This window comes from Mytilus edulis, chromosome 6 (assembly GCF_963676685.1).
Source record: "Mytilus edulis chromosome 6, xbMytEdul2.2, whole genome shotgun sequence".
NCBI classification, from domain to species: Eukaryota; Metazoa; Mollusca; class Bivalvia; order Mytilida; family Mytilidae; genus Mytilus; species Mytilus edulis.
Window position 1 is genome coordinate 91,735,866 of NC_092349.1, and position 13,762 is coordinate 91,749,627.

The window sequence follows — 13,762 nt, forward strand, 5'->3', positions numbered from 1 at the left end:
CCATGTTAAAACTACAATAAAGTATAGCTTGCAATTATTTCTTAAATCAAAAGCTCAACACATCAAACAAATAGATAACAACTGTTATATTCATGACTTGGAACAGGCGTTTACTTATGTAGAGCATGGAGGGTTTAACCAGGTTTTATAGCTTGCCAAACCTCTCAAGTATATGACAGCCGCATACAATTCCATTCTATAGACAAATGGATACCGCTGTTTCGAAAAAAAAGACATTAAAGGTAAAAATGTCAAAATTGTAACAGATACGTGGTATATTTTCGATTTTCCATCAAGTACTTTATTGTGTACCCCCATTCTTACGTAATTATTAGTCCAGTTATGAACATTGGCTGACGAAATCCGCAACGGTATCCTTTATTATCTTCAAATAAGGATTCTAATTAATTGTTGTTTCTCGCTACATTTCGGCCCATGATATAACATCTTCCGGAGATGGTACGTTGATATCGCAAATAGCTGTACGAGTAAAGAGGCTGTGAAAAGACAAACATGATAGAGGGTCATGCAATACTTGTACAGTTCAGGTTTTTATGTAACTGTATCCGACAATAGAAAAGGACGCATTCGCAAATAAAGCGGAATTGTTTTTACATGTATAAATATTTGATGATATTATGCTGTTAAAAGAGGTATACATGTATTTTCTCCAATATGCAGACTGGTCTGTATATTTTATGTTGCCTTTTTATTCTTTATCTTTTTAATCTAGTAAGATTGAAACCATTACGCGTTTAATATAATAAAGTCCTTTTATATGATTTATGATAGTTTTGAATCTGAAATTCAGGTATTTCTACATCTTCAACATTCTACATCACAAAGAATTGGTTCGTTTATTGCAAACCAAACTGGCAGGGATTTCCCATTTACATCGTGTTATGGTTCCTATCTTACTAGTTTGAAAAATACCAGAACATAGCTTCATCAAATAATGAATACCCAGTCTCCATACTTGGCAAAATACATCTATACATCCTTTGCCAAGTGCATAATTTCTTAAAATAATTATGCGTGAGATGTATGTATACTGACGTCTACTAATACAACCACACTTTTCGTAAACTCATCAAACCATACTTTTAAGGAGCGCTGGCAAAAGGAACGTCCATGAAAATTGACAATGCAGACTATATCAATAAAGAAACAAGTGAAAGACAATTGTCATACATGTGTGCCATGAAGTTCTTTTATCTCAATTTATTTGCATATCAAAACATGTATAATGTTACATAGTTCATTTTCTATGTCTGTGTTTCTTTCTACAATGACGCTTAGTAGGTTTCGTTGTAGTTGCCTCCGTTATGGTGGTTGTTTGTTCGGTTGTCGTATCCGGGCTTTCAGTCGTTGTATCTGGGCAGTTTCCTCGTGGAATAATATCACTTGTATCACAAGGAATAATATCAGGTCGAGGAGATGTACATGTTGATGGTATTTTGCAAGGAACAGAATTCACGGGAGGTGCTAAAAGGATATAGAAAGATAAATAAAAACATGTCATCATATGGTTGTTGAAGCAAACCAGAGTCCTAAGTGACATTTGTCATTAAACTGTTGTATATGGATGTATTTATCGATTTAAGGCTGACATCTAATGACCAGTACATTCATATCCAGATACCCATGTTTTTGTTAACAGAAATAGGAAGGTGTGGTATGAGTTTCAATGAGACAACTCTCGATCCAAGTAACAATTTATAAAAGTAAACAATTATAGGTCAAGGTACTGCCTTCAACGCGGAGCTTTGGCTCAAACCGAACAACACGCTATAAAAGGCCCAAAAGATTACTAGTGTAAAACCTTTCAAACGGGAAAACCAACAGTCTAATCTGTATAAAAACGAGATACGAGAAACACGTATGACCTACATAAACAAACGACAACTACTGGACATTAGATTCCTGACTTCGGACAGGTGAAAACAATGCAGCGGGATTAAACGTTGTAATGATACCAAACCTTCTCACTTTTCTGAAACAATAGCATAACATCAAGAAACAATAAAATATCAATTGGAAAGACTTAACTCAAATATACGAAAAAAAGTATGTGTACCATACCTATACGTGGAATAGTTGTTACCCTATTTGAACATGGTATGCGGTGCGTCGATACGGAAGTGCCTTGTGTTTATCGGATGGAAAGCAATAACCAATTTACAAGTCTTTGAATTTACACGATAGGGGATAAATTCGCCATATTTTTTTTCCAATGATTAAATTTAGAAAGGAAATGGGGAATGTGTCAAACCGATAACCCTCTATGTTGTTTAATGCAAAGCAATGATACTTAATGTTGGTTAATGCAAAACAAAAACGATATACAAAAATACAGGAATAATGACCCAAAAAAAACATGTAACATTCATTTTGCTTTTTCAAAAAATATACTATAATTAGCATTTAATTAAACGATTAATATACTTACATGTTGCAGGTGTTGCAAGAGAAGTATGATAAATTATCAGAAGGCTGAAACAATAAATTTACTTTTCAGTATTATAAGTTTTGGTTATTTTTATATGTGGTCTCTTTTCTGGATAAACAAACAATACTTTCGTATACTTGTACTTTATAGATGCATATTAACAGTGTATAACAAAAAGCTACTAGGTATGACTGAATTGCACTGAAAACATAAAATTAATACAACTTTTCCGCAACATCACACTAAAAAATGAAAAATAAATTTAAAAAAATACATGTTTACGCTTTTATTACAAGCAATTCCTAGTCTACCAATGACATTCCAGTGGCTCATTACAAATAAAAATACCGTCATTGGTTGTATCAAATAAATGAACAGCATACAAAATAGGAAATATGTAGTCGACGGGTAGTTATCAAAAAGATTACATATTAGATAAATATCTTCACTTCTAGATTGAAAGAAACCAACAATAATGTTTTTAAAAAATGGCACACAAAAACATGACAACAAAGAAATACCGCAACTTTTGTTTCTGTATAATCTTGAATTATTTGGATGTTGGAAGAAATTTAACTAGGGTTGTTCTTACCTACAGCTTCTGTAATTCCGTGCTCTCCCTCTCCCTCAACGTCAATTGCGCTACAAATTACACATAAATCAGTAAATTCTCCTGTGTGGCTTGTGAAGTATCCTGTATCTGAGAGAGAATCAAAAATTTTAAAAACATTATATTTGTGTAAATGAACTAGTAGATTGTGAATCACGACATACACATCGAACCAACAGAATCATTATAGATTTTTTTGATAGGTTTCCTTATTTTTCCTAATATTTATCATCTTGTATTGAATTCTCACACCTTGTTGTTCAATGTGTGCCAATAATCCTTGTTGAATGCCGTTTTTTGGCCTTTATTGTTATTTTTATGCAGTGTGACTTAGAAAGAGATTTGTCTCATACAAACTTGTTTTTTTTAACTATTCTTGTGTTTATTCTTTTCAGTTGATATATACATTGTACCAAATCCCTTTGGAGTATTACACCATACTGTTTTAAATCGGGGGGGGGGGGGGTAATTAATTAACCTTTATTTAATAGAATACAAAGAAACTATACTTAAATATGTCCGTTTGGTGACAAAAGACATTATCAAATTCCAATCCAACGGATACTGGAACTCATTTTGGTTTGTTCTGACAAGTACCAGTTGAAAATAATATTAAATGATATGTATTTTGCGATGCTTTCTGATCGCTTATTAGTGATATACACAACTCATCGTACTGTGTATGGTCAACATTGCATACTTTTATTGATTCCAATATCTAAAAAGATATGGTTTGTATTTTCCTTTCATTAATTTGCATATTTGTCATGTCGGCTCCCTTTATCGCTGAATTTGGCATGTATAAGATAGTTGAGTTGTGCATCGTTAAAGGTTTAGGTAGAATTGCTGATGCTAAATTATTAATTTTTGTCTCCGGTAGATAGTTGCCTCATTGTCTAAGATAGCATATTTCCGCACTTTTTTATCAGATAAATCACAACATGCCAGTGATATAAAGATAGAAAATCTAATTAATTCTATTGTCATGTATGTACTTTTGGGGTTTATCTTTTAAATTTATCAGTATTTATGTTGATAGGACTCAAAACAAACACAAAACAGCATTATCAAAACATTTTCAGTAGAAAAAAAAACCTCGAATGTTACAAGCAAACTTTTGTCTTTTAGAATCTTATTATACATGTATATCAAAATGATCAACATTATATAAACACGTACTTTCTGATACATATTGAAACTTCACAGGGCTCCCAATATCATAAAAGATTGTCATACAAGAATAATCGTCAATGTCGTCCCCCTGGGGTAATCTGAAAAGTTGTAAATTCTATAATATTCTTGTTCAAATCACAGTAACATGAACATCTAAACATGATTTTATTAAACATTTTCCTTGTTGTTTTGACCGTCACTTTTGTACCAAGTCAGGAACACGACATTTGTTGTCGATTCGGTTGATGAGTTTGAGTTTTTGATTTTGCCATTTGATAATGTTTTGAATTTTCCTCGGAGTTCAATTTGTTTCTGATTTTACTTTTTGAAATGACGATTCAAAAACGATATTACGATTTTTTATACTGGTAACTATGGTCACTATGGTAGACGACACATCCAATGCACTTCATTTCAAATCCAACTTTTAAGGGTTTCGAGTTACATAATTGTTCAGAGGAATTTTTTACGAACTGTATTTTTTAACATGATACCGAGCTGTCCACTTTTTCGATTATTTAAAAGATTTTAAACACCTTTGCATTTTGTTAAACCTTTAATTAACCAATAAAACAAATGTTTAACAACAAAAATTTACAATTTATGTCAATAGAAATATTCGCTTTACAGTTAGTATTTCAAAATACAAAAAAGGTATAGACATATCAATTATAAACATTCAGATCATCAAATGACAATACTCTTCAATTAATTAATACACAAACATTTAAATGGTGTCTCAACAATTTGGTTCAGCGCATCAAAGTCCTTGTATGGAACACGGTAGAAGCAAAATTTGTTTCATTGATAGAAATCGATGTTAAAATTCAGAGTTAAACATATTTCTTCCCAAAAATTCTAATTGTCTTCAAGATGTATACAAAATACAGTCCGACTAAAGCAATCCCCATTATTCATTTGAGTTTGTAATGCAAAATGTGGATAGTGTGCTGGCTTTAGTCGGGTTTTTACAAAGTATTGAGTGATATCTTTTCTTAGTGTGGTCACAGACCATCTGATATTTCCGTCGTAAAAAATAAAGATAATAATCAGAATGACAAAATAATAATCCTAATGACAAAATATTAACTCCAGTAAGTAAGAAATATAATCTTATTGACCAATAGTTTAAGGGGGTGTTAAGAACACCTAAGCGTATTAACTCTTACAAATCAGTTATGCGTTTTAATCGTATATTATTAGTAAGCAGAAATCTTTTGAACGACAAAATTAGTGTTTGTCAAACTGCTTTATAGCCAACCAAATTATTCCTGTAAATTGTGCTGTTCAAATTTCTAGAAATGTTCATATTTTTGTTAATACGTCATAGTAAATATTTTGTCAAATTTTATGAAAGTTAAACGAGTCAAATCTTTTTTTAGTCAAAATGTTAGGTACCCCCTTAAACAATCCAAAAAGAAATGAGGAATAGTTTCCAATTTGACTTCTAGCTGTTACATTAAACAAAATAGGCCAAAACGACTTGGATCTAAGCGTTTATAACTTTATTCGTTTGTGCATATCGACATCAAAGCTGAAAGGTTTGTTCTGAAGTGATTACACCCCTTTTCATCTATCAATATAACTAGGACACATGTCAAAGTATTTAGGAATTTTTCCGGTTTTTTTTCGTTTTTTATTTTATTTCAGAGGACAGGTTGATCTTTATTGCTTTAATGACTGAGATTTATCCACAACATCAAGGAAAACAAAATATAAAACACTGAAATACCTGATAATAATAAAGCGTTCTGTTATTTGATGACACAGCACTATAGAAGAGTCAGCAACAATACTTGTTTCACCATCACTACTAAATTTCCATTTGTAAAGTAATCGTTCATGTCTATAGATATCAAATGTTTTGTTGCGCCATTCACAGGGAAATTTGCATGGAAACTCCGTGATGCCTGAAATTTGAAGTTGATGATATTGGAAAATATAATTTGAAGTTGATGATATTGGAAAATATAATATGTGAACATGAAAAAACTTTCAATACATTAATTATTTTTATCTTTTTTATCTTTTTACTGAAATATGCTACCTTGCCAAACTACAAATACTACATTGGACTATCTTAATACAGTTGGTGGCAGACCAAACATTACATGTAGACGGGCGTGCACTACATGTAAACGCCATATTAACTCCGAAATTTCCGTGGACAAAAAAGTAAACAGCTGATAACTTTGGCTGAGGAAGTTTGAACACAAGTTGCCTCATTGTCTAATATAGCATTTTTCCGCACTTTTATATCAGATAAATCACAACATGCCAGTGATATAAAGATAGAAAATCTAATTAATTCTATTGTCATGTATGTACTTTTGGGGTTTATCTTTTAAATTTATCAGTATTTATGTTGATAGGACTGAAAACAAACACTACACGATCACTACTAAATTTCCATTTGTAAATTAATCGTCCATGTCTATAGATATTAAATGTTTTGTTGCGCCATTCACAGGGAAATTTGCATGGAAACTCCGTGATGCCTGAAATTTGAAGTTGATGATATTGGAAAATATAATTTGAAGTTGATGATATTGGAAAATATAATATGTGAACATGAAAAAATGAGCAACTGATCCTATTTCTGTGTTTGTCATGTTTAAAGCCTATTGAGTTAAGAGTTCTTTTTAACTATTTTGATAATGAGTTCTCTCATTACATTATATATGTATTAATGTCATCCTACATTAAGGAAGGTAAAGATGGAAACGTTTAGTTCAGCTGTTTAATCGACGTGTTTATATATCTGAAGTTACTTTCTTTTCTTAACAATTCACCTGACATCAATGAAACTCACTTTTAGAAAAACATCTAAGATTTAAAAGGATAAAATTCTCTGCTGATGCCATCACAATATTTCAACTCGCATCAATACAAAATATCGTTGAAAACATTAAACCACAAACCTAACTAAATTTAGTTTTTATTCATTCATTAAACACTTATTTCATTAACCATTATCTTTTCTTTGTTTAGGTTATGTATATCAACTCATCATAGATACCAGGACTAAATTTAGTATACGCCAGTTCACAAATAAATCATTCTTTGACATGAAGAAAAATATACTGAAGTCTTACCTGCAGAAATTTCAAACATGAAGAACAGCAAACATACCAACATTTTTGTGTGCATATTGCTTGCTCCTAACAGTATGTCTTTATCAAATAAATTCAGTGGACAATGTGAATAAAGAGAATGGAGGATCTTTAAATGCATACCTTATGTGCGTAATTTGTTTGAGTTTTTCTCAAACCTGTTGCAAATTACAACTTCCTTGATGACTTAATCAATTGTAAATACATTTTTAGTTTCTTAATCACTAGTGTGGGCACAAACATGTGTTGTCTGATAGATTTGTAAATTATAAAGCCAGCTGGTCCATATTTCTCCAAAATACGAAATTAAAATTTGGTCAATTTGGACACTGCTTTACATTGAAATACGTCTACAAAAAATGTCCGGAAGTCCTACATATTAATATTGAGCGCAACCTCTCAGGGTAGGAAATGTGGTTCTACAAATATGTTGTGTTTTGTCATGCTCAAACTCACAGGAGCTACATGAAACTAAAATTAAATTTTGGAATTGAAAAGTAAAATTTTGGAATTGAAAAAAATATTGGAAATGAAAAATAAAATTTTGGAATTGAAAAAATTTTGGAATTGAAAAATAAAATTTTGGAATTGAAAAAATTTTGGAATTGAAAAATAAAATTTTGGAATTGAAAAATAAAATGTTATTGAATCTTTGGAATATGGATGTAATGTAAGAATTAGTGTGTCCGTCAAAATGTATGATAAGATACTAAAATTGTAATGATTATATTAAGTGTCTGTTTATCCTTATGTGTTTCGTACAATTTACACGATTTTCTACTGATCATTGGCAATGAAATTCATCAGTAGACTTTTTGTTTAGCTTTTCTTTTCATCATGCTGAAATTTATAATCAAAAAGAAGAATTATTGTCAATTATGTTAAAATTTAAATATGATGCAAGAAGTGAGTGTATGCGATTGCTATGACCAAATTTTGGTTTTTGTTTGTTTTGCATTCATAAAAAAGTAAAGGAAATTAATAAAGTCGTCCCCTCGAACCCCGAAAAAAAATACATCCGCATACAATCCAAAATGCGACAATTTTACCATGTTTTCAAACTCCGTTTTAAAAGAAAATCACGGCTCGTTCTCGAATATAAAACTTATCGCAATAACTCCAACAAAACATTAGACAATAAAATACATATTGTTTATTGATATATTTTAATTGTTGACACTATTAATATAATAGAACAGATCAGTAGTTTTTGTTGATTTTTAATCAGATACATATAGTATATGTACATCGGAAAATGAAAAATTACAATTAATCAATATAGATATATGGCCGTTAATTACCATTTTGTTCAATGTTTTGAAAGATCGAATGTACTTTCATACAGGAAAATACATTGATTGGAGGAATTCGAACCATTGAAAATTTATCTATCACCTGTTGACATTTGTGGATCTTCCTGTTTGTCAACAGGTGATAGATAAATGGTTATCCGATTCCAACGACTAGTCAATGCACTTTTATTTATCAGTTTGTAGATTTTGTAAAGCAGCTGTTGTATGTTAACAATAAAAATATGTTGTAATAGACCTGCTACGCAGTAAACTCTCATAGGGGTTGATGAAATACTTTGCAGCCTCATATGGTAATACATCAGATGAGATCTACCTATTGTCCTAATAAAGTCATGGTATTTTTACAAACAACGAGGGAGGTCATGTTGACAAAAATCAATAAAAGGAAGATAACTTCTAAAGGGTTGATGAAATTCTTAAAAAGGTGATCTGGTAAAACTTCATGATGTGGTCAATTGATGGTTCCAGTTTGGTATTGATAACTCCAATAGAAGTGGTAGGAGGGCGTGCCAAAAGAATGCTGGAAGAAAAAAAAAGAAAAAAAGTTACAAAAACAATAAGGTTTACCTCGCGTAGAGGAAAGACCTTAAAAAACAGGTCTATTTTCTACGGGAACTCGGACTTCATATCTTTCTTTTATGTGTTGTGTGCGTATTTTGTTTGAACTTTTTGTTAGGTTACTAACTATAGTACTTCTGGTCAAAAATATGTAGAGGCGTGGGTATGCTGACATCAACAAAAATTGTAAGCCTTGTAAAATAGTTCTTGTTCATAGCCTAAATAAGATTTTGTTAACATATTTAATTTCCCAGTAGGCGCTCTCAATAACAACATTTTTTGATAAAGTTTAAGAAAGCAACAACATTCTAACAGTAAACCGATTAGTCAAGTATCATTTATGTATTATATATACCTTATATATTAGGTACTACCGAGCGATACTCGAGTACTCGTTGACATCCCTAATAAATACATACCTTATTTGCGTCATTTGTTGGAGTTTTTTTCAAACCTGTTGCAAATTACAACTTCCTTGATGAATTAATCAATTGTTAATACATTTTTAGTTACTTAATCACTAGATTTGTAAATTTTAAAGCCAGCAGGCCCATATGTCTCCAAAATATGAAATTAAAATTTGGCCAATTTGGACACTGCTTTACATTGAAATACGTCTACAAAAATTAACGTCTATAAAAAAAAAAAAAAAAAGTCCTACATATTAGTACTGAGCACAAACTCTGAGGGTATGAAATGTGGTTCTACAAATATTTTGTGTTTTTTTTCATGCCTAAACTCGCAGGACCTACATGTAACTTGAATCATATTTTGGAATAGAAAAATAAAATTCAATGGGATCTTTGGAAAATAGATGTAATGCAAGAAAACATGTTAACGCTCCAGAATGTCAGTGCAAATTCATGATATTAAGATACTAAAATTGTAAAGAATATATTTAGTGTCTGTTTATTGTAATGTGTTTCGTACATTTTACACGATTTTATACTGATCATTAGCAATGAAACTAATCAGCAGACGTTTTGTTTATTTTTTCTTTTCATCATGCTAAATTTATAATCAAATTAAAAAAAATCCAGCAAAATACTGTACTTGTATTTTACTTTTATCAAATACATATTGTTTATCTATATATTTTAATTGTTGACACTATAAATATGAAATAATAGCTCAGTAGTTATTGTTGAAGTTTAATCACATACATGTAGCATAAGTACATCGGAAAATGCAAAATAACAAGTTAACAATATACATGTATTCATATGGCCATTGATTACCATCTTTTTACAATTTCTTTAGATCGAATGAACTTTCAAACAGGCAAAAACATTGATTGGAGGAATTCTAACCATTAAAATCCATCTGTCACGTGTTGACATTCTTGGATCTTTCTTTTCACCAACATCAATACATGATACATTGTTTATCCGATTCAAATGACTAGTCAAGGAAACTTTTATCTATATGTTTATAGATTTTGTAAAGCAACAGCTGTTTACAATAGATATCTGTTTAAATGAATCTTATATGTAGTAAAGTCTACAATTAAATGAAGAAAAAAAAGTATGGACTGCATAGGGAAGGATTGTGAAATTCGAAATGCCACCCCTTGACCGCAAATTGTGCCACCGAATGCCTGTTTGAATATTTGATGAAAACCATTTAAAAGTGGATGATTTTAAATATCTTCTTCTCCTTGGCCTTAAATATTGAAAGACCAAAAACTTTTCAACCATACTTTAATTTTACTTTACTTAACACATGTAAAGATGCCATGATTTGTTTACAGAATTTCAAACTAAAAATAAAATTATGAAGAAAAGAAAAGGCAAATCATAATAAATAATGAACATACATTAGAAGAAGCGATATTGAGTTGTCATGTGTGAACAATATATACAATAGTATTTATTTAATAACAAAAATTGAAGTGGCTAGGTCTTCTTCAAAGTGGTGAATATAATAAAGTTAAATGAATTTTAGATTATTCAATTTGTCACTGAACCGTCAACTTGGCCCTTCAAATTGTCAAAAACATTTTTGCTATTTTCAAAGACTGTTATTATTACCTTATTGCTTTATAAACAACAAGATATACACGTACGGGGGAACAACAAATATACCATTGGAGATCAGGATCACATGCCGACTAGGAGTAAAGCGAAAGTGTTATGTATGCTGGACAATTATATGAAAGGGTACCAAGGAAAAAAGGCCACACATCCAATATAGTTGTGTAGAGTGTGGCAATCATGTGTACCTTTACTAATTAATTCAAAATTGTAATAATACATCTATGTTGAACGTATCTATCCCATCGAACTAGAGATAAAGGATACAACAGATATAATTAAGTCATCCCCCATGCCGACTATCATGGCATATTTGGTTTCGGCCTCATATCTTGACTTAGCTTACATCTATAAATTGACAATGAGGGTCGGTTGAAAACAAAAACTTTACGACAAAAGAGATTATTTCAGCTTTCTAATTGTGAACTTTCCATTTCTAAGTAGCAAAATTCTAGCAGCAGCTTCATACGAGGTATATATCTCCCAGTTGATACGATATTCTTGGCTTGCATTTCCTATCATGATTTTCTTGATAGAGGGTTTGCTGCTCACACGGAATCTATTAAACCAAGAGTTCCAAATGGTGAAGTTAAAATCATCCCTTCGTAAATTTTACGGTCGCCATTATGAGTTGGTTGACCGTTATGGAATAACCGGTTCACAAATGATATATTCCTTACGTCTTAACTACAATCCCCTTTCCTTACATGAATGTGACCTACCGAATTGGACAATTTACTGGATTTGTTATAACATGAGCAACACGACGTGTGCCACATGGAGTTGTCAGTTTATTTTCGATTTAGGAGTTTTACTGTCCCTCTGGTATCTTTCGTCCCTCTTCCAAAATACTTCATCGTATACAACACTGTCAATAATTAATGTGCATAACTACTACCCGTTTCAGAAATGTTGCTGTAGTTATTGTTAGTTGAAATTAAAAGCTATCTTTAAAGTTGAATAATATTTCAATTATATGTCTATGCCTTGACGATTATTATAAAACCCAATTACAAGAGGAAAAAGTGATTTACATACGGACAACGAATGTTAATGATTTTTCATTTATAAATACAATGCAAATGCCATTGATTTGAATTGATTTTTTAGTGTTTTAAGCCACTTTTTAACACCGCATTAAGGCTATTTCTTGGCGGTCAATTTTAATGGTGGAGGAAGCCGGAGAAAACCACCGACCTTTGATAGGAAAACTGACAATCTTAGTCAATTAAGATTGGAGTAAAGTGCACCCCCAAGAGCGGGTTTGAACTCACAACCTCAGTGTTGACTGGTTAGTGATGACAGTAGTAATAACTACTGAGACCACTCGGCCACCGAGGCCCACAATGTATGTATCAACATTAAAGGTTATTTCAACTTTAAAAGTGTGTATGTGTGTGTGTGTGTGTGTGTGTTGTATTTGAAAATTGATGAAGTAGATGCATTACCATCAGGAAGTGTCTTTTGCAAATCAAATGTAAAATTAAGAAACATGCACAATAATCGCACTATTCTTGTTTGTTTTATTGTTGATGTTAACGTTAAGTTTCAATAAATATTTGTTTCCTTCAAATCAATCAAACAAAACAATACAGTATTTGAATGATTTTTTTTTATCTATACATTAAGTATTTAAATTTTACAATTAACACACATTCATATCATACTGTTCGAACCTCGGTAGCTTGTTTGATATTGCGTTATAATATGTATGGTAGCACTTACTAAAGCTCTCGGTATAAAGACTGCCAAAATTCCAAAACTGTCCAAACCGTACTACGAACTGTGAACCGTCAGAAAATACTTTAAATTATAGGCCTTAGCTTATTAGCTCAGAAAAAGACCAAACCACAAAAACTAAACATTGTTCAATGAACCATGGAATTGTGGTCAAGTTTTGTGAAAACTTACAGTCGGATACGTACATCTTAAAATCAGTCCATTTTTACATCGGATGACCATGAGAGCATTCCGGAGTATCGTTGCCACAGTCATTTCTACCCACGTGACTGATAACTGAACGCAAAATAACATTCCTTTTCGCTTGTTCTCTGTCAATATCATCAATAAATATTCATGAAAATAAAAAGAATATAAATAAATGATATGAAAATGTTATATGGTGAGAAATATATATATACCAATAACAACTCCGAATACCTAAAATATGTGTTAATGCATGCGGAAGAATATCTCATGAACGTTTAGCGGGAAAATATGAATGCCTACTCAAATCCGATCTATTGAAAAAATCGAATTATTACAGAAGAGTGTCCACCATGCAGTTGCACTGCGCTATTATTAGAATTGTAGAATAGAATAATATGCAAATGGATGAAAATTATATGTACATGTAACTGTTATATACAAATATTCATGTAATATATAACAACAAACCAGAGTATACTGATTTGAATCAATACAATATAAAAGTGAGGTTGAGTTTCCTGTCATTTATTACTCATCAACGCACGATGTCTCAGAAATAAATATACTAATCTATGTAACTTAAC